This window comes from Amblyraja radiata, chromosome 22 (assembly GCF_010909765.2).
Source record: "Amblyraja radiata isolate CabotCenter1 chromosome 22, sAmbRad1.1.pri, whole genome shotgun sequence".
NCBI lineage: Eukaryota > Metazoa > Chordata > Chondrichthyes > Rajiformes > Rajidae > Amblyraja > Amblyraja radiata.
The window spans coordinates 17235108-17257902 of NC_045977.1; positions in this window are offsets into that span (position 1 = coordinate 17235108).

The window sequence follows — 22795 nt, forward strand, 5'->3', positions numbered from 1 at the left end:
TGTAAACAATGTAATAAACAAGAGAAAAAGAGTTCAATGTGTGCGCACACGCGCACGCGCACAAGCAATCGGACAATCGCAAAAAGGCAAAACCAGTGCTCCCAAGTCTATGTAGTTCAGAGCTTATTTGGAGGTTGATGGACTGGGCAGTGTTCACCACTTTTCGCAGTCTTCTTCATTCCTAGGCGTTCTCTATATGTTCGCTAATCTGACAGCGTTCTCAATGGATGTGGTTGTGAAAAGAAAACTTGCTCTTGCTGGCAAATCCTTCTCTATATTTTAGTGTCTGCACTTGCTTGGTTAGGCGATTCTGCTGTTATGTTTGAGTAAAGACAGAGGTCAAGATTTATTATGAGTCTGTTGTTTTGATCCGCAATTCTCCATATCTGCGCTGCTCATATGAAGCTTTGTCTTGACTGATGATTAGAATGAAAAAAGATATCCACGTACAATAGATGCCTGCCTCCCAGAAAATAAATCTGCAATTTTAGCTCTTGATTTTCTTACCCAGACTCCAGGTAAAATGGGATTATGTAACAGCTATCTAATATTATACAAAAACAAAGGACACAAAGTAGCTCAGAGGGTCAGGCAGCATCTCTGGAGAATAGGATAGGTGATGTTTTGGGTCAGGTCCATTCTTCAGACTGCAGGGGTCACAGAGGGGGAGAGGGTTTCACAGAACTCCTGTTGGAGACAGGAGGAGAATTGAGGCAAAGACTGAGCCACCTGGGTCGCCTCTTCAATAGGTGCAGGAGTAGGCCATTCGGCCCTTGGAGCCAGCACCGCCATTTAATGTGATCATGGCTGATCAACCCCAATCAGTTCCCCGTTCCTACCTTCTCCCAATATCCCCTGACTCCACTATATTTAATAGACAATAGACAATAGGTGCAGGGGTAGGCCATTCGGCCCTTCGAGCCAGCACCGCCATTCAATGTGGTCATGGCTGATCACCCCCATTCAGTATCCCGTTCCTACCTTCTCCCCATATCCCCTAACTCCGCTATCTTTAAGAGCCCTATCTAGCTCTCTCTTCAAAGTGTCCAGAGAACCGGCCTCCACCGCCCTCTGAGGCAGAGAATTCCACAGACTCACCACTCTCTGTGAGAAAAAGTGTTTCCTCGTCTCTGTTCTAAATGGCTTACCCCTTATTCTTAAACTGTGGCCCCTGGTTCTAGACTCCCCCAACATCGGGAACATGTTTCCTGCCTCTAGCGTGTCCAAACCCTTAATAATCTTATATGTTTCAATAAAATACCCTCTCATCCTAAACTCCAGAGTGTACAAGCCCAGCCGCTCCATTCTCTCAGCATATGACAGTCCCGCCATCCCGGGAATTAATCTTGTAAACCTACACTGCACTCCCTCAATAGCAAGAATGTCCTTCCTCAAATTAGGGGACCAAAACTACACAATACCCCAGGTGGCTCACTAGGGCCCTATACAACTGCAGAAGAACCTCTTTGCTCCTATACTCAACTCCTCTTGTTATAAAGGCCAACATGCCATTCACTTTCTTCACTGCCTGCTGTACCTGCATGGTTACCTTCATTGACCGATGAACAAGGACCCCCAGATCCCATTGAACTTCCCCTTTTCCCAACTTGACACCATTTAGATAGTAATCTGCCTTCCTGTTTTTGCTACCAAAGTGGATAACCTCACATTTATCCCCATTAAACTGCATCAGCCATGCATCTGCCCACTCACCCAACCAGTCCAAGTCACCCTGCATTCTCATAGCATCCTCCTCATAGTTCACACTGCCACCCAGCTTTGTGTCATCTGCAAATTTGCTAATGTTACTTTGAATCCCTTCATCTAAATCATTGATGTATATTGTAAATAGCTGCGGTCCCAGCACCGAACCTTGCGGTACCCCACTAGTCACTGTCTGCCATTCTGATAGGGACCCATTAATCCCTACTCTTTGTTTCCTGTCTGCCAACCACTTCTCTATCCATGTCAGCACTCTACCCCCAATACCATGTGCCCTAATTTTGCCCACGAATCTCCTATGTGGGACCTTATCAAATGCTTTCTGAAAGTCCAGGTACACTACATCCATTGGCTCACCCTTGTCCATTTTGCTAGTTACATCCTCCAAAAATTCCAGAAGATTAGTCAAGCATGATTTCCCCTTCGTAAATCCATGCAGACTCGGACCGATCCTGTTACTGCTATCCAAATGTGCCGCTCTTTCATCTTTTATAATTGACTCCAGCATCTTCCCCACCACCGATGTCAGGCTAACTGGTCTATTTTTTCTCTTTCACACATTTCTTAAAAAGTGGGATAACATTAGCTACCCTCCAATCCACAGGAACTGATCCTGAATTTATAGAACATTGGAAAATTATCACCAATGCATCCAAGATTTCTAGAGCCACTTCATTAAGTACCCTGGGATGCAAATCATCAGGCCCTGGAGATTTATCAGCCTTCAGTCCCATCAGTCTACCCTACACCATTTCCTGCCTAATGTGGATTTCCTTCAGTTCCTCCATCACCCCAGATCCTCTGGCCACTAGTATATCAGAAAGATTGTTTGTGTCCTCCTTAGTGAAGACGGATCTAAAGTACCTGTTCAACTCATCTGCCATTTCCTTGTTCCCCATAATAAATTCACCTTTTTCAGTCTTCAAGGGTCCAACTAATTTATTCCTCTTCACATACCTAAAGAAGCTTTTACTATCCTCCTTTATATTCTTGGCTAGTTCACCTTCGTACCTCATCTTTTCTCCCTGTATTGCCTTTTTAGTTATCTTCTGTTGCTCTTTAAACATTACCCAATCCTCTTGCTTCCCGCTCATCTTTGCTACGTTGTACTACTTCTCTTTTATTTAAATTCTGTCCTTGACATCCCTTGACAGCCACGGTCGCCCCTTACTCCCCTTGGAATCTTTCTTCCTCTTTGGAAGCCCAAAGCTCGGCTGCCTGGATAAACCTGAGTGCCAGGGCCTCCTCTTGTGGCAAGGGCGAATTGCAGGGAGAAGCCTGAGATTGCCACACCTCCTCCTTCTTTGAAGATTAGGACTGAGCTGCCGGGACAAGCCCGAGATCGCCAGTGACATCCCACATGCACCCTGACAATGAAGGACAGCGCCCCCCTTTGTGATCTTGGACCTTCTTGTCTCTGTAAATATAACATATCATGTGAGTTCACCCGACTGCGCAAGTGTCAGTATGGGCACTGCCGAACCCGATATCACCCCCGATGCCGTATGGTGATCTTTAATGAACTGTACGCAAAAACAGGAAAGACCCAAAGTGCTGGAGTAATGCAGCGGGTCAGGCAACATCTCTGGAGAACCTAGATGGGTGACATTTCTGGTCGGGGCCCTTTTTTGGACTGGGAATGGAATTTCGCTCTACCTCAGTACACTGATATAACGCCATTGAACCATCTTGCTCCTATTTTCTTACCTTAAGTATCCTGGTGTTATCCTGTCCTGAGCCTCCTCCATTGCCAGAGTGAGGCCCAGCACAAATTGGAGGTACAGCATCTCATATTTCGCTTGGGTAGTTTACACCCTAGCGGTATGAAGATTGACTTCTCTAATTTCAGATAGTCCTTGCTTTCTCCCTCCTTCCCCTCCCCCATCCCAGCTCTCCCACAAGCCTGCTGTCTCCGCCTCTTCCTTTCTTTTTCTCCGACATCACTCTGAAGAAGGGTCTCGACCCGAAATGTCGCCTATTTCTTCTCTCCATAGATGCTGCCTCACCCGCTGAGTTCCTCCAGTATTTTTGTCTACCTTCAATTTTTCCCAGCATCGGCAGTTCTTTCTTAAACTGTTGTTAAATGTGATCAGTGATATTGTTTCAATATTCAATATTGTTTCAAAACATGGCAATAAAACACAATTACAGCATTTAAATGACGAAGACGTTATTTTTCAAAGCTTTCAGAGTATTAAGATGAAATCTATGTACCAAACCAACAGCACTACATTAATTGAATGTGAACGGATTTTTCCTGAAGGCATGCTTTTTGATTAAGATTAATATAATATTGTATGTACTCTACAAAACGGCATTTATTTTCTAATTACTGAATAATGGTAACATTTATCATTCCAAATGTCTTTTATGTTCCAAGAATTGTAGTTTCAGCCGTATTACTCCTAAATGGTCCGTTCAAAGCACTGTTGACTTCAGTGAAAAAGAATGAGTAAATATTTTACATAAGACCATTACTTTGTTCCAACATCTGTTAAATATATTGCTTTCTGAAACTGCGTAGCATGGTTTGCACTTGGCATGAGTTTTTTTTAGCATGCCTGCCTAGATTTGTCAATATTACATACTCCTGAAGGCTTGTTCCTAACTTATAGTGCCGCAGTTCTGTACCTGGGCGGCACAGTGGCGCAGCGGTAGAGTTGGTGCAGAGACCCACGTTCGATCCTGACTATGGGTGCAGTCTGTACAGAGCTTGTATATTCTCCCCGTGAATGCATGTGTTGTCTCCAGGTGCTCTGGTTTCCTCCCATACTCCAAATTTGTATACAATGGGTATGCAAGCAAAGAATTTCGCTGTACCTAGTCACATGTGACAATAAAATATTCCATCCCTTTCCAAGATGTACAGGGTTGTAGGTTTTCTCTAGTTCCCCTCTCCCCTGACTCAGTCTGAAGAAAGGTCTCAACCCAAAATGTCACCTTTTCCTTTTCTCCAGAGATAAAAAGGTAAGCTCCCCGCTGAATACTGTTTATTCTATATCAGAAAAGTGTTGGGGTCATAGAGTCAGTCTTACATCGTGGAAACTGGCCCTTCGGCCCAACTTGCCCACGCCTATACTAGTCCCACTGGCCTGTATCCATCTATACCTATCTTATCCATGTACATGTCTAATTATTTTTTAAACATTGCAATAGTACCGGCCTCAACTACCTCCTCTGGCAGCTTGTTCCATACACCCTCCACCCTTCTGTGAAAAAATTACCCCTCATACCCCTATTAAATCTTTCCCCCTTCAGCTTAAACTTACTGTATGTCCTCTGGTTCTCGATTCTCCTCCTCTGGGCCAGTGACTGTGCATCTACCCTGATCTATCCATTCCTCCTATCAGTCTGAAGAAGGGTTTCGACCCGAAACGTTGCCTATTTCCTTCGCTCCATAGATGCTGCCTCACCCGCTGAGTTTCTCCAGCATTTTTGTCTACCCTCGTATCTATACCTTCATTCTTCTTAACTCTGTAACATTGCAATCGTAGTTCTTGTTCTTCATGCGACTTTCACCAGCACTGACGAGCAAACAAATAAGCTAACTGTTGGGGGAATTCGGTGGGTCAGGCAATATTTGCGGGAGGATTTGGGCAGATGACATTTCGAATTGGGGCCCTTCTTCAAGACTGGAGTGGGAGCGAGCTGTACAAAGAGATGAGGGGAAAGAGTTAAAAGGTTATTTTATTGTCACGTGTACCAAAGGTACAGTGAAATACATTTTTTGCATGTAGATCGGTGTGATTATTGCCACAGATAAAGACAATCCCTGACTAAGTACCCCATGCATAGAAACAGCCCACTACTGAATCCATATGCAATAGTCGCCATGTTTTGGTATCATTTCACCCAGAATCTGGGTAGATTAGAAGGGGAGAATGTTTCATCCTGACCACAATGCCGTTTTAGCGGCAGAAACATGGCGAAGAGAAAGTTCAGGCCCACGTCTGCAACTCAAAGGAGCACAATCTGATCACTGCAAAAAAAAAATTGCGCTTTAAAATTTGCTGCAAGAAATGATCGGGAGCAGATTGACTGCTTGCAAAACGCCCACATGATCATCCTCAAAGTTGAATGCTTTGGTTTAATTGATATATTGGTGACAGAAAGGCTTTCTACTATGGAGACACAGCGTGGAAACAGGCCCTTCGGCCCACCGAGTCTGTGCCGACCTGCGATCCCTGTACACTAACACTATCGTACACACAAGGGAGAATTTACTATTTTTACTGAAGCTAATTGACGTACAAACCTGCATGTCTGTAGAGTGGAAGCCAGAGCATGTGCGGTCACAGGGAGATAGTATAAGCTCCGTACAGACAGCACCCATAGTCAGGATCGAACTCGGGTCTCTGGCGCTGTGATGCAGCAACTCTACCTCTGTGCCATCATGATGACCAGGCTGTGGCAATAAGACAGAAATGTATATAATTGAAAGACAGATGTTTGACCTGATGATTCCGCGGGTTCATTGTGGAGGTTCTTGACCCCACAGGCGTTCTGTTCAATGATATCTCTGCCCTGTTTCATCAACATTCCCGACCAATTGTTCTCTTCATTCTGTAATGAACAAAGCATAAAATCTAATAAAATAGATATTTTGACAAAAACGAAAAGGGAGACTGGGACCCTACACTTGAGAGACAAAACGCTGGAGCATCTCTGGAGAGATGGAATGGGTGACGTTTCTGGTCGAGACCATTCCTTCTCTCCAGAGATGCTGTCTGTCCCGTTGCTTTACTCCAGCTTTTTCTGTCTATCTTCAGTTTAAACCAGTATCTGCAGTTCCTTCTCGCACCCTACACTTGAGAAACAAGGGTGGCACAATGCAACTAGTAGAGCTGCTGCCTCATAGCGCCTGTGACCGATATAAGAACCCTGCTCTTGGATGCTGTCTGTGTGGAGTTTGCACATTCTCCCTGTGACTATGTGTGTTTCCTCCAGCTGCTCGGGTTAATTTGCGACTGTAATAATTGCCCCAAGAGTAGATGGGTGGTGGAAATGAGAGAAGTGAAGAGAATATGTGTTATGGGGAAAACAGGATTGTTCTGCGAGCCAGCATTGACTCAATGGGCCAAAAGGACTCAGTCAATGGTGTGAGGATATAGGAAAATGTCCGAAAAACCTGGAAACTTATTAGTGACCAGAAATTTGAGGACATTGTAGTTTTACACAGTGGGCAGGGTGACATTGGACTTTTACGGGACAATAAGATGTTTAACAATGAAAGCTCATCGAGTGCGACTTTATATTAGTCTCAGTCGCTTAAAATTGATTGCTCTTTCTTCGTCCGTAGTTAAACTGGAAAGTGCGTGGGACGAGAGCTGTTTTAGTGCAGCATTTTTAAGCATCGGAACATTATTGGGTGGATGAGGAGGGTGGTGGGTGTATGGAACAAGCTGCCACAGGAGGTAGTTGAGGCTGGGACTAACCCAACATTTAAGAAACAGTTAGACAAGTACATGGATCGGACAGGTTGGGAGGGATATGGACCAGGCGCAGGCAGGAGGGACTATTGTGGCTGGGACATGTTGGCCGGTGTGGGCAAGTTGGACCGAAGGGCGTGTTTCCACACTGATTGCCTGTTTCCTGTTTACCTGTTTCCACACTGTATCACTCTATGACCATGACTATCTTTTTTAGGGCCTGATTTTATTCATAAATCAATTTATTAAAGCTTGCTTCACGGCTGTTGTTTTCCACATGTGTAACATAAATTTTGTAAAATTGTAGTTAAAATCTAACATCAGCATGCAGCCAGCATCCACATCTGCAGTTTGTGAGCTTCTTTCACTGAACCTATACAAGAGTTTCACTGCATTACGATCAGTTTTGTGTGAGGAAAGCAATGCTGAGTTAGCAGCCGGGTTCTAGATGAACCCAGGCAAGAACTAGCTCTATCCCACTTTTGCACCTACTCCCTACACAGTTTAGAGGCCAATTAACCTAGAAACCCACATGTCTTTGGGACGTGGGAGGAAACCGGAGCACCCGGACGAAACCCACACGGTCACATGGAGGACGTGCAAACCCCACACCCAGACAGCACCTCAGGTCGGAATCAAACCCGGGTCTCTACCAGCTGTGCCACTGTGATGGATGTGAAGGATAGTTGAGCCAACTGTGACCCAGATATTAATATTTTATCTTGTTTCTTAATCGATCCATTACTTTAGTGGGTCTTCTGAGCAAATCAACTGCTGAAAAGTCACAGACCATGATAAGTAAGCAGTGTTGAAATTAAATTGCATTATATTGTGAAGTGCTAAAGAATCTTGCCTCCGCTAATGCACTTTGATAAACTTCCATTTAATTAAAATGAAACAGACTTTGTTGTGAAGATTTAAAACTCTGTGGTACTTATTCAAGCAATCCTAACAATTTTCAGCGTATGGAATGCTTTGTGCAAGTTACACAGTCGCTCGGCATTGAAAGCCACCACTGGCTCGAAGTTTAGGTTTATTGTTGTCACATGTATCGAGGTACATTTAAATCACCAGCTCTGCCGTTCAACGTGACCATGGCTGATCTATCCCACGTGTCAATTCTTCTTTGCTACCAGTCCCACATAGCACTTGATTCCCTATATTTTTATGCTGGTCCCTTTTATTTATTGTCAAAGAGTCATAGAGTGATACAGTGTGGAAACAGGCCCTTCGGTCCAACTTGCCAACGCCGCCCAACATGTCCCAGCTACACTAGTCCCACCTGCCTGCGCTTGGTCCATATCCCTCCAAACCTGTCCTATCATTGTACCTGTCTAACTGTCTCTTAAATGTTGGGATAGTCCCAGCCTCAACTACCTCCTCTGGCATTTTGTTCTATACACCCACCACCCTTTGTGTGGAAAACGTTATCCCTCATTCCTATTAAATCTTGTCCCCTTCACCTTAAACCTATGTCCTCTGGTCCTAGATTCCCCTACTCTGGGCAAGAGACACTGTGCATCTAATAGTTTAGAGATACAGGTTTAGTTTGGAGATACAACGCAGAATTAGGCCCCTCAGCCCACCGAGTCCGTGCCGACCAACGATCCCCGCACACTTACACTATCCTTCACATTAGGGACAACTTACATTCATACCAAGCTAATTAACGTACAAACATGTACGTCTTTGGAGTGTGGGAGGAAACTGGAGCTTCCTAGAGAAAACCCATGCAGGATAAAAGGGAGAACGTACAAACTCTGTACAGACAGCACCCGTGGTCAGGATTGAACCCGGGTCTATGGCGCTGTAACGCAGCAACTCTACCGCTGCGCCACCGTGCCGCCCTTGGATTTTTCCAGCATTGTTTTCTCAATTTGGTCTGACTGCAAATTTACAAATGTGATCTTAATTAAAAACTCGGTAAAGGTCAATGGAAATTATGAACAGTAATGCACTAATCCATGTGGGACTCAATGTTAATATTCTGTAACTCTGGAGTTACCTCTCTGGTTTTATCCATGTCACATTCATAACACATGAAATATAGCTGTATTCAACAAATAGTTAATAAATGTGTGCAGTCAAGCAATGAAGCAAATGGAATTAACGTAGGTAATTTCAAACGGAAAGCTTCCGTGCTGTATCCAGTGGGGATCATAAATTGTATTGTATTGTATTGTATCTGATGGGCCAACATAGCAGAATGCTGAAGATAGACACAAAATGCTGGAGTAATTCAGCAAGTCAGGCAGCATCTCTGGAGAAAAGGAATAGGTAATGTTTCGGGTCGGGTCTTCAGATCTATCTTCGGTTTAAATCAGCATCTGCAGTTCCTTCCTACTCATAGAACAGTACCATACAGCACAGGAACGGGCCATTCGGCCCACAATGTCTGTGCTGGACATGATGCCAAGACCAACTCTTTCCTGCCTTTACATAATCCATATCTTTTCACTCCCTTCATATTTATGTGCCTCTTAAACACTGCTATTGTATCTGACTCCATCACTGCTGACAGCACATGCCAGGCACCTACCACCCTCTGAATAAGAAAAAAACTTGTCCTTCACAACTCTTTTAAACTTTGCCCCTCTCACCTTAAACCTATGCCCTCTAGTAATTGATTTTTCCATCCTGGGAGAAAGGTTGTGACTCTCTACCCAATCTAAGCCAAGCATTTGATCCTGGAGTACAGTTGAGGGACTTTGGTTGGGTCCATTGTGAGGCTGCCTTCCTTTTGATGAATAAATCTACATTCTAGAATATTATTCATCTCTCAGTGTGAACATAGACCATTGAACATTGCAGCACAGAAACAGGCCCATTGGCCCACAATATCTGTGCTGAACATGATGCCAAGACCATCTCTTATCTTGCCTGCACATAACCTCTCCATTCCCTACACATCCATGTGCTTTTCCAAAATCCTTTTAAATGCCACTATCATATCTGCCTCGACCACCACACCTGGCAGCACGAACCAGACACTCACTACCCACTGAAATAAAGAGATAAAGAAATAAAGAATAAAACTTGCCCGGACATCTCCTTTAGACTTTACCACCCTCTCCTTAAAGCTATGCCTTTTTATTAGGCAACTGAATTGTCCTCTCACTAACTAGACAGCAGTTCAGACCTCCCACTTATACCTTTATCCTGTATCTGTATACTATGTACGGCTTGATTATAATCATCTATAGTAGTGACTGGATAGCGCACAACAAAAAAAGTTTTTCACTGTACCTCAGTGCATGTGACAACAGTAAACTAAATGAAACTAAATTTAAATATTTGTTTTTTCCATCCGTGGAAAAGGTTCTGACTGTCTACCCTATCTTTGCCTCATAATTTTTATATACAACCCTAATCCTAACCCTAATGCATGCTCAAAGGTTTTAGATGTGTTTATTTGGGTGGGGGAAAATGCAGTGTAGGTTTAGTCACAGAATGATACAGTGTGGAAACATGCCCTTCGGCCCGACATGCCACTCTGGCCAACGTGTCCCAGCTACACTAGTCTCACCTGCCTGCATTTGGTCCACATCCATCCAAACCTGTCTTAAAGCCCTGTCCCACTGTACGAGTTGATTCCAAGAGCTCACCCGAGTTTAAAAAAAATCAAACTCGTGGTAAGCACGGAGAATGAACGTAGCGGGTACGTCGGAGCTCGGGGACGTCTCTTAGAACTAACGGCAGGTACTCGGCAAGACTCGCTAATGGCAGGTAAGTACGGGAAGACTCGTGAAGATTTTTCAACATGATGAAAAATGTCCACGAGAGCCCAGAGTACCGACGAGTGGCCATCACCGTGAATCTCTGAGTTTGAATCAGGGCAAACTCCGGAGAACTCTTGGAATGAATTCGTATCGTGGGACAGGGGTTTAACTGTTTCTTGAATGTGCAGGAAACAGGAAAAATGGGCAAACCTGTGCAGGAATGACAATTTATACATGTGAGCAATTGTCAGAATTTGGCCGCTGCTTTGCGGTGTTTTAGAGACAAATGTTTCGAGAGCTCTCACTGCTCCAGGTTTGAAGGCAGAGTCATTTGTTCATGTGTGATTATGTTCCTTGCAAGCTTGTCCCTGTTCGGCAAAGGGATTGTTATTTTTTATTGCTCTATCGACTGTGACTGCTGCAAGGAAGAACAGTGTAGTGTTGATAAGAGCTGTAAATCCTAAACATCTGCATAAACAATTTCTCTTTTATGCTATAAACTACATTTGCAGATCTAGTAAAAGAAGGCAACTGATTAAATACAGAAATATGAATTACTACAGAGCGGAATATTTCATTTATGGTGCTTGGAAGTAGACAAATTCAACAATTTTTTATGAGTTCCTTGTGTTTTACTATTTATTGGTACAGTTTCTCAGTGACATATAAAACACAAAATGCTGGAAGCACTCAGTAGGTCAGGCAGCATCTGTGCAGAGAGAGGCAGAGTTAATATCTCAATTCAATGAAGATAGATATAAAATGTTGGAGTGACTCAGAGGGTCAGGTAGCAACTCTGGAGAAAAGGAATAGGTGACGTTACAGTAAAGTCCGATTAAAGATAGTCCGAGGGTCTCCACTGAGGTAGATAGTAGCTCAAAGGTTGACAAAAATTGCTGGAGAAACTCACCGGCTGAGGCAGCATCTATGGAGCGAAGGAATAGGTGACGTTTCGGGTCAAGATCCTTCTTCAGACTGAGAATCAAGGGAGAGGGAAATTAGAGGAATGAACAGGTACAGAGCAAATCAGAGCCGGCACCAATGACCAAGGAAATGTGGAGGCCACAATGGTCCATTGTTGACTGTGGAAGAGGTGGTAATGAAGAAAAGATAGACGCAAAAAGCTGGAGTAACTCAGCGGGACAGGCAGCATCTCTGGAGAGAAGGAATGGGTGATGTTCTGACCCAAAGCGTCCCCCATTCCTTCTCTCCAGAGATGCCTCCTGTCACGCTGAGTTACTCCAGCTTTTTGTGTCTATCTTCGGTTTAAACCAGCATCTGCAGTTCCTTCTTACACGTATGGTTATGAAGGGATATATGGATGTGAACTGTGGAACTAGCAGGATGACAAGGGAGGGGGAGTAGTGAAGAGAGAGAGAATGCATGGGTCACTTGAAATTAGAGAAATTAATATTCATACTGCTGGGTTATAAGCTGCCCAGGCTAAATATGGGGGGCTGTTTCTCCAATTTGCATGTGGCCTCACTCTGACAGTGGAGGAGGCCCAGGTCGGAAAGGTCAGAATGGGGGAGGATTCATGTGGGCCAAGGCGGACTGAGCGAAGGTGTCCAGCAAAATGATCGCCCGGTCCCCATCTGGTCTTGCCGATATATATGGCGTCTACACCGAGAACAACGGATACAGTAGATGAGGTTGCCAGTCAACCTCTACCTCACCTGAAAGAACTGTCGGGGTCCCTGGACGGAGTTGAGATACGTGACCTTTTTATCAGAACATAGAATCCAACAGAACAATACAGCACAGGAACAGGCCCTTCAGCTTACAATATTATTTAGTAACTAGACTAAGTGGGACCCGTTGGGTCCCTGTCACATGGGAGGCCTGGTCCCCCAAAGTAACCCGTTCCCCCAACGCAATATTCCACCACTCACCCATAGCCCCCAACTGCGCAGGCGTGGCTCATTTCCCCTCATCCCCAGCACTCTCCCCCCTCCTCTTCCCCTCCCTGTTCTTTCCCCTCTCCTCCTTCCCTCCCCAATCCCTCCCTCACCTCTCCCTCCCTCTCCTTTCCCCTACCCTCAGTCACGCCCTCCCTCCATAACTCCTCTCCCCTCCCTACCCCCCTCCTATCCCTCAATGCCCCACCTCCCCCATTCCTCACCTCCCCCTACCCCCCCCATATCCCTCCTCACCTACCCCACTGCCCTCCTCTATTCCCCATTCCCTACCTCTCCCACCACACTCCTCCCTCTATTCCCCCTCCTCCCCCACTCTCCCTCCTCACCTCCTCCCTCTTCTTTCCCTTCTCCTCCTCCCCTCCCCCAATCTCTCCCTCACCTCTCGTATCCCCTACCCTCAGTCACTCCTTCCCTCCCTCCATAACTCCACTCCCCTCCCTACCCTCTCCTATCCCTCTATCCCCCCCTCCTCCCCCACACTCCCTCCTCACCTCCCCCACTTTCCCCTCCCTCTCCGTGAGGGAGGTGGGGGGAGAACAATGGAACAATGGACAATTGGGGAGGGTGGGAGAACAAGGGACAATGGGGACCTGGCGTGGAGGAACCGCTGGCAGGGGGGGGGGGGGGGACAAAAGGAGGAGCCGGCGTGCTTTGTAACTTTGTTAGTGCCGTAAGTGGCTGCTATTTGTATACATTGAATATGTAAGCAAAGAATCTCACTGTGCCTGGTCACATGTGAGAATCAAGTATTCCATTCCCATTCCATAATGCATTTTTCTTACATGAAAAGTCAGATTTTAAATCAACATTTTGAAAATGACATAATGGGATTGCTCCAGTCTCATTGACTCCACTTCTGATGATTGTTATGCTAACCTCGTTACGAATTATGAGTAGGATGTTAAATAAATATTTTACTTTATAGATCTGGTAGCCAGTTTATAAGGGGCACGGAAAGGTATGTATTCAATGGCAGCTCACTGTACCATAGACAGACACAAAATGCTGGAGTAACTCAGCGGGACAGGCAGCATCTCTGGAGAGAGGGAATAGGTGACGTTTCAGGTCGAGACCCTTCTTCAGACTTAGTCAGGGGAGAGGGAAATGAGAGATCTGCAAGGCATGCAAAAGTACAAATCAAAACCAGCAAAAATGATCAAGGAAAGGCAGAGCCCACAATGGTCCATTGTTGGCTGCGGAGAAGGTGATAACGAGTGGGAACAAACAGTGAATGCAAGCAAGACGACAGTGAAACTAGCACGACGACTAGGGCGGGGTAGGGATGGATAGAGAGGGAATGCAAGGATTACTTGGTCAGAGTAATCCATATTCATACCGCTGTGTTGTCGACTGCCCAAGCTAAACAATAGTGTCATTTACATTGAATAGTCATGGGAGGATCTGAAAAAATCTGGTGCGATTTACAGATGATGCCTTTAATCACTTTACTAAAGCAGTTCTCATGACTTGTAGAGTCTGGAATCAAGAATGTTCATTTATCATATGTACCATTAAACATTCTTACTTGCAGTCTAACAGGCCAAGAAACACAATACACAATATATTTTTTATTTCGCTTTTAAAGGTTGGATGCTATGTTACACTTGTACGATACATTAATGAGGCCACGTTTGGAGTATTGTGTTCAGTTTTAGCCACCCTGTTATAGGAAAGATGTTAATCCTGAAAGAACGCAGAGAATATTTACAAGGATGTTGCCAGGGCTCGAGGGCCTGAGCTATAGGGAGAGTTTGAACAGGCTGGGACTTTATTCCTTGGAGTGCAGGAGGGCTGAACTTATAGAGATGTATAAAATCATGAGGGTAATAGATTATTTTACCCAGAGTAGGGGAATCAACTAGAGGACCTAGTTTTAAGCTGAGAGGGGAAAGATTTAATAGGAACCTGAGGGGTGACCTTTTCACATGGAGAGTGATGGGTATATGGAATGAACTGCCAGAGGAGATAGTTGAGGCAGATACTATAACAACATTTAAAATACATTGGACGTACATAGATTGGAAAGGTTTAGAGGGATATGGGCCAAATGCAGGTGGCTGTTAGGCCAGAGGGCCTGTTTCCACGCTGTGTGACTCTATGACTATAATAAACCAAAAAAAATCAATAAATGAATAACCCCAATGCTAGCGTAAGGAAACAAAAGATAGTGCATTGCTCATAGGTAGACAAAAGTGCTGGAGAAACTCAGCAGGTGAGGCAGCATCTATGGAGCGAAGGAAATAGGCAACATTTCGGGCCAAAACCCTTCTTCAGACTGATGTGAGAGTGGGGTGGGGGGTAAGAAGAAAGGAAGAGGTGGAGCCAGTGGGCTGAGAGAGAGTTGAGAAGGGGAGGAGAAAGTAAGGACTACCTGAAATTAGAGGTCAATGTTCATAACCCTGGGGTGTAAAATGCCCAAGCGAACTATGAGATGCTTCTCCTCCAATTCACGGTGGTCCTCACTCTGGCCATGGAGGAGGCCGAGGACAAAAAGCAGTTTGCACCCCAGCGGTATGAACATTGACTTCCTCGGCCTCGTGCATAGTTCATAGTTTAGTTAATGTTATGTAGTGATCAAGAGCCTGATGGTTGTTGGGAAAGGACTATTCTTGAATCTGGCGGTCTCTGATTTCACCACCTTACCATTGGCAGGAATGAACAGTTTCTTACTAAACTGTTAACAGGCAACCGAACCATCCTACTACAACTAGAGAGCAGTCTTGAACTACTATCTACCTCATTGGTGACCCTCAAACTATCGTTGATCGGACTTCACTGACTTTACATTGCACTAAATGTTATTCCCATTATCACAAATCTGTACACGAGTGAATGGCTCGATTGTAATCATGTGTTGTCTTTCTGCTGACTGGAAAGCTTTTCGCCGTACCTTGGTACACGTGACAATAAACTAAACTGAAACTGGAAACTGAAATGAGAGCGTGGCCAGGGTGGTGTGAATCTTTGATGATGATGGCTATCTTTTTGAGGTAGTGCATCCTGTAGATCCCTTTGATAGTGAGGCGGTCAGTACCTATAATGGAGGGTAGGTCAGTACACAAGATGGTCCGGGCATAGTCTACCACTAACTAGACGATAGACATTACGTGCAGGAGCAGGCAGGTCGGCCCTTTGAACCAGCACCGCCATTCAATGTGATTATTGCTGATCATCCCCAATCAGTATCCCTTTACTGCCTCCTCCCCATATCCCCTGACTCTGCTATCTTTAAGAGCCCTATCCAGCTCTCTCTTGAAAGTATCCAGAGAACCGGCCTCCACCGCCCTCTGAGGCAGAGAATTCCACAGACTCACAACTCTCTGTGTGAAAAAGTGTTTCCTCATCTCTGTTCTAAATGGCTTACCCCTTATTCTTAATAGTGTCCCTGTAATCTCCTTTATTCCTGGCCGTTTGATTTGCCGAGCCAGGCTGTGATGCAGCCAATGTTCACTCTACCGTACACCAGTAGATGTTCAAGGGAATATTCATCGGCATACCAAATCTCCTCAATCTTCTAATAAGTAGAGGTGTTGATGGGCTTTCTCTGATTGCAACAATGTGCTGGTTTCAGGACAGATCCTTAATGATTTGCATGCCGAGGAACTTGACTCAATCATCCCCAACGTATCGGTGAAGATAGCTTCTTTAATCCTTGGCTGTTCCCTACTGACGTCAACAATCAGCTACTTGGTCTTGGTGTTCAAGAAGGAACTGCAGATGCTGGAAGATCGAAGGTACACAAAATTGCTGGAGAAACTCAGCGGGTGCAGCAGCATCTATGGAGCGAAGGAAATAGGCGACGTTTCGGGCCGAAACCCTTCTTCCAAGCTACTTAGTCTTGTTGATGTTGAGGGAAAGATTGTTGTTCAGTCATCATTTAATCAGATTTTCAATCTCCCTGTTTGACTCATTATTACCAGTTATTAATCCACCAACAGTGGTATCGACAGTAAATTTAAAGAGGCTGTTTCAACTGTATCTGGTTACACAGTGATGGGTATGTTGGTACAACTGAAACTTGCATATACAGGCCCACCACCGATCCCCAGACTGAAGAAGGGTCTTGTCCCGAAACGGCACCTATTCCATTTCTCCAGAGATGCTGCCTGACCTGCTGAGTTACTCCAGCTTTTTGTGACTATCATTGGTGTAAACCAGCACCTGCAGTTCCTTCCTACATGCTCAGTGTTCACACCATTGGGTTGTGAGCTACCCAAGCAGAATATGAGGTGCTGTTGCTCCAGCCTTTGGGAACAACAGTGACTAAATGAAAGGCAAATGTCGGCCATGTGTAGTGCACATTGGTTATCGGGGAATTGAGTGTCGTGGTAGAGAAACCTTGCATTCAGCAGAGTCACTGTTTATACAGGATACAGGGCAATATGGTGCAGACAGGATAGATAGACAGCATCGGCATGCATGAGTCACTCAGCACACTTGGATACCAGTATTTTTGAGGTGGAGGATTATGTTGAGAATGCGCAGACACTAAACACAGTTTCAAGAAGGTATAAGGAGAAAATCATATTGATGGGTTTTGGCCCTGAAACTGCTGTTTACTAATCCGGTAGCCACACAGAATGTTAAAGATGTTTCCTTCACAGAGGTTGCCAGAACTTTTCCCCCTTGGCAATACCAAGGCCTAGAGGGCACAGCTTGAAGGTGAGAGAAGCAAAGTTTAAAGGAGATGTGTGGGGTATGTTTTGCACAGAAAATGGTGGGTGCCTGGAACACGCTACTGGGGGTGGTGATGGAGGCAGATACGATAGTGGCATTTAACAAGGTTTTGGATAGGCACGTGAATATGCAGGGAATGGAGGGATATGCACCACCCTTTATCCCGTATCTGTACAGTGTGGACGTCATGATTGTAATCATAAGTAACCTTCACCCTACCATAGTTACCCAACCAGACGCAACTACATTTAAGATAGCTCTTCTTCTCCCAGGACCCTTTTTTGCTTAAGTCCACCCTCCGCCACCTCCAGTTTAAATTCCATTTGGAATATTTTGGAGGACCAAGAACCAAGTCTTTCCGCTGTCTGGATAGCTCATAGCAAATACGTTTTTTTGAGGAGCAAAGAGGTCCTTCTGCAGTTGTACAGAGCCCTAGTGAGACCACACCTGGTGTATTGTGTGCAGTTTTGGTCCCCTAATTTGAGGAAGGACATTCTTGCTATTGAGGGAGTGCAGCGTAGGTTTACAAGGTTAATTCCCGGGATGGCAGGACTGTCATATGCTGAGAGAATGGAGCGGCTGGGCTTGTATACTCTGGAGTTTAGAAGGATGAGAGGGTAATCTCATTGAAACATATAAGATTGTTAAGGATTTGGACACTCTAGAGGCAGGAAACATGTTCCTGATGTTGGGAGAGTCCAGAGCCAGGGGCCACAGTTTACGAATAAGGAGTAAGCCATTTAGAACGGAGATGAGGAAACACTTTTTCTCACAGAGTGGTGAGTCTGTGGAATTCTCTGCCTCAGATGGTGATGGAGGCTGGTTCTCTGGAAGCTTTCAAGAGATAGCTAGATAGCGCTCTTGTAGCGGAGTCAGGAGTACTAACGGGGTACTGATTGGGGATGATCAGCCATGGTCACATTGAATGGCGGTGCTGGCTCGAAGGGCCGAATGCCCTACTGCTGCACCTATTGTCTATTGTTTATTGTTTATTGTCTTTTCACTGTACCTCAATACACGTGACTGTAAACTAAACTTACCTAACTAGCAAACTAACAAAGCAACTAACTAACTGACTAGTTGGCAGAGGAAAGGTGTAGGAAGGAACTGAAGATGTTGCTTTATATCAAAGATGGACACAAAGTGCTGGAGCAAGTGCAGCGGGTCAGACATCATCTCTGGAGAAAAGGAATCGGTGAAGTTTCGGGGTCGAGACCCGTCTTCAGACCCGAAGTGTTGGCAGAGAAGATTAGTTTAACTTGACATCATGTCGGGCACAGACATTGTGGGCCGAAGGGCCTGTTCCTGTGCTGCACTGTTCTACGTTCTAATGTTAGAAATGGAAGCATTATTGAAACTGGAGAAGTTTGAGATAAAATCGACACATGGGGTCAGACTATCTGACTGTTTTGTTGCAGTGAAGACCTGTGTAAATGTTTAAAGGTCTATGTGAGACTGGTTTGTGTACAGTTCACAGATGTGCTGGGCCTGCCACGTTCCCCCATCTGGTCAGGTTTGCAAGATAGCAAACGCCAGTGTAAAATACCACGGAACATCACCCATCACCAGATAAAAACATGATGAAGAAAGGCAGCAGTGAAAACGACATTACCTGAAGTATAGAAACACGAGGAACTGCAGTTGTTGGAATCTTGCAAAGAACACAAAAGTGCTTTAGACTTTAGAGATGCACCGAGCCCGTACCGACCAGCAATCACCCTGTACACAAGCACTATCCTACACACTAGGGACAAGTTGCAGGGCAGAAGGCCGCGATTCACTGCCACGGCAACGAGAACAAGCCCGGAGAGGTTGCTGTGGAGATCGGCCTCTGCATGAGCCATGGACCAGAGAGGAGGAAGTCGGACCGAGGGCCGGTAAGCTCTGTCTGATATTCCACTAATATAATCATTATGCTATTAAACTGTGAGAAAGATTGTGCGTCTTAATGGCCAAAGAACGCAATAGCTAATCCATGTCCTTCCCAGGTTACTGGAGCCCGAGAAACGACACAGCGCTGGAGTAACTCAATGGGTCAGGCAACATCACTGGAGAACATGGATAAAAGTGACATTTCGGGTTGGGACCCATTTTCTCCAGAGATGCTGCCTGACCCACTGATTTACCCCGGCACCATGTGCCTTTTGCCCATGATTCCAGCATCTGTAAGTTTCGTGTGTCTTCTGTATAATACAAGACCTTGGTGGGACTTGTGTGGATGGGGCATGTTGGCCAGCATGAGCAAATTGGACCAAAGGGCCTGTTTCCACGCTGTATAACTCTATGACTCTATGACGTTCTAAAGCTCTCAGAGATTACAATAGTTAGATCTTATTACAAGACTAACTCTTCGATCATCAAACGACAAGTGTAGACACACAGAATCAGTGTGATGGTGCATCCAATGTGACTTTTTACGTGCAGAACCTCAATAAGCTCAAGAACATTTATGTATTCCAATGTGCTAAATGTGTTTTTAATTTTACTTAAATTAAATTTTCATCTTGGTGTCTGTCGCATTTGATTTATTCATAGTTTAGTGCACGGTAAAGCCAACAAAGTCCGATCAAGAATTGCCCGAGGGTCATCAAAGAGGTAGATAGTAGTTCAGCATTGCTCTCTGATTGTGGTAGGATAATTTGGTTATCTGATAACAGCTGGGAAGAAACTGTCCCCGAATCTGGTGGTGTGCGTTTCCACACTTCTATACCTTTTGTCTAATGGGAGAGGGGAGAAGAGGGAGTGGTTGGGGTGCGACTCGTCCTTGATTATGCTGTTGGCCTTGCCGAGGCAGTTTAAGGTGAAAATGGAGTCAATAGAAGGGGTCTTGGATGGAGCTGTTCCCAAACCAAGCTGTGATGCATCCTGAAAAATATGTTGAAAGTATAACTGTTTACCAATTAATTAGTACTAAGTATTCTTCGTACATAATTGTGAATTCAAATTGGCTCGCTAAATCTTGATGACCAAGTTCTTCCTAAATGATTGACTGCGATTAGCTGAATGTATTATTGATTAAAATAGTTGTATAGGATGTTTATAATATTGATATACTGTAGAGAATTAATGGAAGTGTTTTGCACTGAAATTAATCCAACTAAGTCCTCTCACCATCCTGTTTTGTTTATTATCTCAAATTCCTGTGCTTTCAGTGTAAGAATGTTAACACAGTAGTCTCAAAAGAAACGTTTTATAATAATTGACTGGTTGCCTAGCAACTGTTTTGTGCACCAAAGATATTTTGCCAAAATGGAAGGTCAGTAAATTTGAACATACTATTATTAGACAATATGCTATGTAATTTATTTGATATTGATATAATTTCCTCACACAAAATCATGCTTAGATTGGTACAAAGGAATATTTCAAAATATTAGTACAGCGTAAAAATAGTAGCTAACAGCTAATTTGGCAGATGCAGTAAGAGGCATCAGCCACATTAGGAGGCTCAGACCTTAGCCAAAATATCTTACAATTCACAATATATATTTGCTGCTTTTTCAATATAAATACAAATTGGCATATCTGCAGAAAGAATTGAGTAGAAACAAAGAACTGCAGATTCTGGTCTATCTATCTATCTATCTATCTATCTATCTATCTATCTATCTATCTATCTATCTATCTATCTATCTGTTCTTGACCGGTTTTGGCCATCTGTGCTGCGATTTCTGAGAGAACACCGCCACCTACGGCCGTCATTTTTGGCCACCTTGCTCAGAGCCCCCCTCCGTGTGCTGAGGATTTTTCCCGTCGATTAAAAATGACAGAGATATTAATGTTTTTACAAAATTCCCCATTCTCTCTGCTGCCCCCGCTGGCGGCAGGGGGGATGGACTATAAAACCAGGAAATGTTGTGCCACACAGTCTCTTCAAGATGGAGGAAGGCAGAGGATCACGTTTCTCTGAGCTGTGAATAACACTGAACACATGTCTACTCAAATGTAAGTGCCTTTAGTGGTTCTAAAATGCTTGCAGAATGTGTCTATTGGTTCTAAACCTTGCAAAAAAAATGTCTATTGGTTCTAAAGCTTGCAAAAAAAATGTCTATTGGTTCTAAAGCTTGCAAAAAAAATGTCTATTGGTTCTAAAGCTTGCAAAAAAATGTCTATTGGTTCTAAATTTGCAAAAAGTGTCTCTATTGGTTCTAAAGCTTGCAAAAAAAATGTCTATTGGTTCTAAAATGGTTCATACAAGTGCTCCAGTAAGCCCCCCCGGCCCGGCTCGACTTGGGTGTGTCTTGAAATTGAAAGGCACTACTTACTGCAAATGGTGGCATGAAGGTGAAAGGCACTACTTACTGCAAATGGTGGCTTGGGTGCAATGGCTTGAAGTTGAAAGGCATTACTTACTGCAAATGGTGGCATGAAGGTGAAAGGCACTACTTACTGCAAATGGTGGCTTAGGTGCTTTGGCTTGAAGTTGAAAGCACTACTTACTGCAAATGGTGGCTTGGGAGCTTTGGTTTGAAGTTGAAAGGCACTATTACTGCAAATGGTGGTTTGGTTGCTTTGGCTTGAAGTTGAAAGGCACTATTACTGCAAATGGTGGCTTGGTTGCTTTGGCTTGAAGTTGAAAAGCACTACTTACTGCAAATGGTGGCTTGGGAGCTTTGACTTGAAGTTGAAAGGCACCTCTTACTGCAAATGGTGGCTTGGGTGTGGTTTGAAGTTGAAAGACACTATAACCATATAACCATATAACAATTACAGCACGGAAACAGGCCATCTCGGCCCTACAAGTCCGTGCCGAACAACTTTTTTCCCTTACTCCCACTGCCTGCACTCATACCATAACCCTCCATTCCCTTCTCATCCATATGCCTATCCAATTTATTTTTAAATGATACCAACGAACCTGCCTCCACCACTTCCACTGGAAGCTCATTCCACACCGCTACCACTCTCTGAGTAAAGAAGTTCCCCCTCATGTTACCCCTAAACTCCTGTCCCTTAATTCTGAAGTCATGTGGTGGCTTGGGTGCAAATGGTGCAAATGGTGGCTTGGGTGTGGCTTGAAGTTGAAAGACACCACTTACTGCAGATGGTAGCTTGGGTGCAATGGCTTGAAGTTAAAATGCATTACTTACTGCAAATGGGGGCGTGGGTGCATTGGCTTGAAGTTGAAAGGCACTACTTACTGCAAATTGTGGCTTGAAGTTGAAAGGCACTACTTACTGCAAATGGTGGCTTGGGTGCTTTGGCTTTAAGTTGAAAGGCACTACTTACTGCAAATTGTAGCTTGGGTGCTTTGGCATTAAGTTGAAAGGCACTGCAAATGGTGGCATGAAGTTGAAAGGCACTACTTACTGCAAGTGGTGGCTTGGGA